This window comes from Monodon monoceros, unplaced genomic scaffold, assembly GCF_005190385.1.
Source record: "Monodon monoceros isolate NGI ecotype Baffin Bay Population unplaced genomic scaffold, NGI_Narwhal_1 Super_Scaffold_2, whole genome shotgun sequence".
Taxonomy (NCBI): Eukaryota; Metazoa; Chordata; class Mammalia; order Artiodactyla; family Monodontidae; genus Monodon; species Monodon monoceros.
In genome coordinates, this window is record NW_021703776.1 from 42,331,272 (window position 1) to 42,338,447 (window position 7,176).

The following is a 7,176-nucleotide window of genomic DNA, read 5'->3' on the forward strand; positions in this document are numbered from 1 at the left end:
GTCAAAGTGGTCTACTTGCCCCACACGCAATGTTTCTAATTCAGCCTGTAGATCAGGTGATCATAAGGACCTTTAAGGCTCATTACACATGGTACTCTATGGAAAGAATTATCAACACTATGGAAGAGAACTCCGACAGAGACAACATCATCAAAGTCTAGAAGGATTACACCATTGAAGATGTCATTGTTATTATAGAAAAGGCAGTGAAAGTTATCAAGCCTGAAACTATAAGTTCCTGCTGGGTAAAACTGTGCCCAGACTTCATGACTTAACAGGATTTACAACAGAGTCAATCAAGAAAATCATAAAAGAGACTGTGGATATGGCCAAAAAAAAAAAAGGTGAGGGTGAAGGGTTTCAAGATATGGATCTTGGAGAAATTGAAGAGCTAGTAGACGCTACAGCAGAGAAATCAACAGAAGACAACTTGATGGAGATGAGTGCTTCTGAACAAGTGCCAACTGATGAGGAAGACATCTTAGAAGATGTGCCAGCTAACAGATTAACATTAGACAATCTGGCAGAAGGGTTCCATCATTCAAGATTGCTTTTGACTATTTTTTATGACACGGACCCTTCTATGATGTGGCACTGAAACTAGAACAAATGGTGGAAAAATTGTTACTGTATAGAAACATTTTTAGAGAAATGAAAAAGCAAGAAAGTCAGACAGAAATTACAATGTATTTCCATAAAGTTACGCCGAGTGTGTGCTTGATTCTCCTGTTCCCCTTCTACCTCTTCCTTATCTGCCGTCACTGAGACAGAAAGATCAACCCTTCCTCTTCCTCCACCTCCTCATCCTACTCAATGTGGAGATGACAAGGATGAAGACTTTTATGATAATCCACTCCCACTTAATGAATAAAATAATCCTTTTTTCATAGTTAATAAACCTATCTGTTGAGTATATGCGTGTCTTTGTGTATCTAATAACTGTATGAGACATTTTTGTGTCATTATCATCATCATTGCCTAAGTATTCATCATATGTTAAAACCTCTGGAGCTCTGCAATTCAAACTGGCAAACCTTGAGCCTGCTCCTAAATTGTGTCCCCTTCTCTCACTGCAGGAGATAGGAATCGCTTTGTAAACCACCAAACAATCCCTCTGGTAAAACACTTAATCTTCAAATGTTTAAGCTTCATTTTCCCATGATCCGTCTAAAGGTTATACAGTACATACAACTTAGTAATAGCCAGCCAACTTCACTGTCCTTGTAGGCATGTATTTCCAATGACAATTTACCAATACCAACGTGAGAAAGGATTGAAAATACAAACAGACCAATATCTTAGGATAAATAGAGAACACTTTCAAATGTCTACACTTTAAAATTCTATCAGCCTTGTGCTGACTCACTGGTCATTTCTACTAGTTTTAAGAAATGGATAATTTCAATGATACATAAACTTTTCCTGAACATTGAAACAGAACAAATATTTTCTAATCCTCCACGTGTGATATAACTTTGAAAACAAAACAAAGACTCATTCTTTTAATGAACTCCTTGATTGGCAAATGCAATCAACAAATTCATTAAAAGAATAATTTCAAGTGAGTAATTAGAGTTTATGACAGGAATTTAAGGAGAGTTTATTATTGGCAACCTTAATAGTATAATTAACATAAATGGATGAAAGGTGAAAAGCTTGAGGATTTTTTTGACTCCTAACCTCACTGAAGATATTGCTTGTGTGTTTCTGTGCGGTCTTTTTTCTTTTTTTGTTAAATTGTCTTTGTTGCATCCTATTGTATTAAAAAACTGATATGTTTATCTCAATGTCTTCTTTCTTTAAAATGAAGTTCTTCTTAGGAGAAAAAAAATCAAAAGAGAAATAATAAAAATTAGAGCAGGAATCAATGAAATTTGGACACAGGGAAACAAGAAAGACATATCAATGAAACCAAAAGATAATTCATTAAAAAAAATCAATATAATTGATAAATTTCTAGCCAGACTAAGCAATAAAAAACAAAGAGAAGTCACAAATTAACAATATCAGAAATGAAACACAAGAGCAGTGAATGATAATAGAAGTATTCATAGTATTTCTTTTATGTCCAACATTTTGATAATTTAGATGAAATGGACCAATTCCCTGAAAGACATAAATTGTTAAAACCCACACAAGGAAAAACAGAAATCCTGAATACCTTATATATATTAAATATGTTGAATCAGTAACTAATAATGTTACAAAAAAGAAAGCACCAGATCCAAATAAGTTCACTGGTGAATTCTACCAAACATTTAACAAAGAAATTACACTAGTTATCAGATATATCGCTTGCAAATATATTCTCCCATTCCTTAACTTGCATTTTATTTTGTTGATTGATTCTTTTACATACCTTATATTTTGAGTTAGTCCTACTTATTGATTTTGTTTTTGTTATTTGTGCTTTTCAGGTCATATATAAAAAAAAAAAAATCATTGCCTAGACCAAAGTCAAGGGGTTTTTTCTTTATGTTTTCTTCTAGCAGTTTTATGATTTTAGAATTTATAATTTTAGATTTTATAATTAACCAATTTTGAGTTAATTTTGGTGAAGTGTCTGTTAAGGTCTTTGGTTCATTTTTTAATCTGTTTGTTTTCTTACTGTTGAATTTTAAGAGCACTTTGTATATTTTGGATAACAGTCTTTTATCAAGTATGTCTTTGAAAAGCTTTTTTCCCAATCTGTAGCTTATCTTCTCATTCTCTTGGCATTGTCCCTCATAAGCAGAATTTGTTAATTTTAAATGAAGTTCAGCTTATCCATTATTTCTTTCATGAATCATATCCTTGGTGTTGCATCTAAAAAGTCATTGCGGAATCCAAGGTCATCTAGATTTTTTTCCTATGTTATCTTCTAGGAGTTTGAAAGTTTTGCGTTTTATATGTAGGTATGATCCATTTTGAGTTAATTTTTGTGAAGAGTGTAAAATCTGTGTCTGGGTCCATATTTTTGCATGAGGATGGATGTTCAGTTGTTCCAACACCATTTGTTGAGGGCACTATACTTGCTCCATTGTATTGCCTTTGCTCCTTTGTCAAAGATCTGTTAATTATATTTACAATGGTCTATTTTTCAGCTCTCTATTCTGTTCCATTGATCTATTTGTCTGTTTTTTCACCAACATCATACTCTTGATTACCATAGCTTTACAGTAAGCCTTGAAGTAATGTCAGTCAGGTAATATCAGTCCTTAAACTTTGTTCTTTTTCTTCAATACTGTGTTGGCTATTCTGGGCGTTTTGTCTCTTGATATAAACTTTAGAGTCAGTTTGTCAATATCCATGAAATAACTTGCTGAGATTTAGATTGTGTTGGGGAAGGGAAAATTTCCTCCATCCCATCTTGGTTATTTGGGCTGGCTGAATAATTAAAATGACATAAGAAATATTAACAGGAGAAAACCAAAATTAATTATGTACATATGAGGAATCTGAACATGAGAGATTTCAAAGACAGTCAGGCAAAATGAGGTATATATGACTATGGAAAAGAAGGTAGGGGTGTAGGACACCTTCAAAGAGAAGGAAGACAATTCACAGGAAGATCAAAAGAGCAATGTTTGGTAAACATGTTTTATGGGCCATAAAAAAAAATGGGATACAGAAAGGAATTTTAAGAAACAGACTTTACAAGGTTTTATCCCTGTCTACCACACCTAGTTCATATTATACTGTAGTAATCTGTGGTAATAGCTCCCTTTCTAAAACATGTCTCCTATCTAAATAAACTTTTCTTGTTTTAAACCATTGCATTTTTGATAATTTGATACAGCAGAAAGAAGAAACTAATAGATCACCCTACTGGTGAATGCTTAGATTGTTTTCCCTTTTTCCACTATTAGATATACTGTTGGAGAAAATGATTTTGTAAGGTAAGGTAACTTTTCTCCTGCATTTTGTATTATTTTATTGACATAATGTAGAACTAAGTGAGTCAAATCGTACAAATATTGTTTCATAAACAGTAATAGAGGTCAGTTTTATTATATCCTAACCAGCACTGAGTATTATCTAGGATGCTTCTAATTTTTTGTCAGTTTTATAGATAAAAATTTTCATTTCTTTAATTTACATTTGTTTGTTTTTTTGTCAGTTTTATAGATAAAAATTTTCATTTCTTTAATTTACATTTGTTTGTTTGAAATTATGCAGTTTTCATATGCTGATTGATAATTAGTGTAACTTCTTGCATGAACAGTCTATTCATGTTTTGCTCCTTTTTTAAAATTGAATATGTCTTAGTTTTAATTTAAAATATTTACCTCTTTTAAATATTGCTAGTCCTCTAAAATTGCGTTTTGAAGTAGATTAGAGTACACACATACACCAACACATATGTATTTTTTAAATCAATACAAGATTGTTATTCATTTCCTAAATTTTCAAAGTAGTTATTAGCAACTCTCATGACATGCTTAATATTATATTTTATTTGAATTATGCATTTCTTCATTAAGCATATTGACATTTACTAAAGGTATGTATTTGCTTCATTTAGTTCAATTGTGTCTGAACTCAAAATAACATTTCATTTGTGAATGTAGAATTTTAGTAAGAATGCTTCCAAATTTCAATACTTTAATTTTCTCATTATGTCCTATATGGGTGTTGTAACCTTGGTTCTCCTTGAAAGCAGAGCTTGATATAAGGACTTACATGCAGATGATTTATTTGAGAATGTAAATCTAGAGAGCTAAGGAATCAAGGGAGTTGGAAATAACACATACTTCCATGTGCATATACGCCAGTGCTAAGCCAATTCCCACAGGCACACCATGCCACAGCATCACAGAAGTGGCAAACGTGGCTTGCCATTGAGATGAGAGGCTCAGTTTCAAGTCACAAAGAGAAATCACATCCCTGTCCTCTACGTATAAGCCAATCAACTCTAATTTGTCTTCCTAAGCTAGTTAGAGTTAAGGTTCTTGACTCTGGCAGGTAAATAAGATGAATTTTAAAAAGATGTATTTAAAAGTGTACTTAAATTTGGGCAAAGAACTTAAATTCTTGTGGCTTGAGATCTTCATTCATGAAATCCTAAGTCATAAGGTTGTTTTGAGGATGAAAAAGGGAAGCTTTAAAACTGTGCCTGCACAATAAGTGCTCAACACAGATTTGCTCTTATTATTAGTTCCTGTAGCATTTACTTATCTTAATGTTATTTAGATTTTTTGAGAAGCAAATGATACCATTACTATTAATGTAATTTTAAAAATTAAAATGCTGTTTTTAGTAGAAGCAGTAGCACATTTTTAGTTACATTTTATTATATTATTCAAATTATGTGTGATGAATACTTTTAATGTGGATAGTAAAAAAAACAAAAAAAACAAAAACCTGTTCAAAAAGTAGTTGTTCAGTAAATACTGAAACTCTCTACAACTAAGAACCTCAACAGTTGACGATGGAAAGCATAGTTTTATAAGATCCATGAAATAGAAGTGGGGGATTTTTCACTTTTAAATAGACACAGTACAAGAAATTTTATGTACATAAAACTTGTATGCGTGTTTCATTAGAGAGTTTGTATGTGGACTTCCCTTGTGGTGCAGTGGTTAAGAATCTACCTGCCAGTGCAGGGGATACGGGTTTGAGCAACTGAGCCCATGCGCCACAACTACTGAGCCTGCACTCTAAAGCCCTCAAGCCACAACTACTGAGCCCGTGTGCCACAACTACTGAAGCCAGTGTGCCCAGAGCCCGTGCTCCACAACAAGAGAAGCCACCGCAGTAAGGCCACATGCAGCAACAAAGACTCAATGTGGCCAAAAATAAATAAATTAAAAAAAAAAAAAAGAATTTGTGTGCATCAAAGTAGAAGATGATGCAAACAAATTAAACATGATGCTTTTTTGTCACCTATAATTGTTATTACACTAATTTCCTTCTACTTTGGAGGAAGAAAAATGCAATTCAAAGGAAAATGTCCCATAGATGAGTTTCAAGAAGCTTATTTTTTCTTCTCTGTTTCTAAAGATTACTTGAAGTTCAAACTAATCTTAGTCTTTAAAAAATGCCTTAAAATAGGGAGCAGTAGGTGTGATTCTACATTTAACAGCATCACCTAGAAATACAAACTCCTGACATCCAAGATAAATGAACAAAAAATGGAAAAGGCTACAGAAAGGGTCACAAATCTATTTGACGTGTGGACAGTTGTAAAGAATGTTGAGCTTTCCAGTTTTTATTTCTAGCATAGAAATCAACTCCTGAAAATATTTCTTAATGTTTCAATTAAGTGAAGGAATCTAAATTTTTAACTATACATTGTTTACTTGATAACTGAAAAACACTCTAACACAACCATTTGTAATAGAAAATGAAAAAAATCACCTTAAGTCATTTTTGAAAAGAAATAATTGAAAAGAAATAATCAAAGAAAATGTAACATATAACATTTTGAAACATATTGAAAAGAAATAACATATTCAATGTAACATTGAAAAGAAATAATCAAAGAAGATGTAACATATAACATTTAAAAAATGCAATGAAGTAAAACATCCAGTGAATAAGTGACAATGATGAGGATATTTTGAGAAAATATTAACATATTCATTTGGCATTTTTCCTCTCAGTGTTTCTGAATAACCACCCCCAACCACCACCAAACACACACACACACACACACACACACACACACACACACACACACACATTATATCTCTAAGAAGAAATTAAAGAGTAGTGGCATTATTTTTTATTTTATAGATTAAGTAAGTACTGTGAAGAAAGGTTAAATGTTTTATACAATAGTCCAGAGTAAGTTATTTATAAAATGAATGCATAATCCCTATCTATCAACCCCTAGATTTGATTTTTTTGTAATGCTTTATGTTTACACTCCAGAAAGAGAAATGTGCATGTGATTAGGTGATGGTTTTACATCCTTTCCATGGAGCAGGGGTAACAAATAAGATTAACAAGACAGAACCCTTGCCAAAATAAACTTATAAACTCTTGGAATAGAAAGCTACAAAAATTGCCATAATAACTATCAAAATGTGATATAATAAATACTGTAATAAATGCAAATATTCTCAGCTGAACGCTGAAAAAAATGAGGCAAATTCTGCTTGGCACAATTTGGGAAAGTACTCTTTGAAAAGATGTGATTTAAATTTGATTTTCAAAGTACATGATTCTATAGGTAAGGTATTTTCTAGTTCA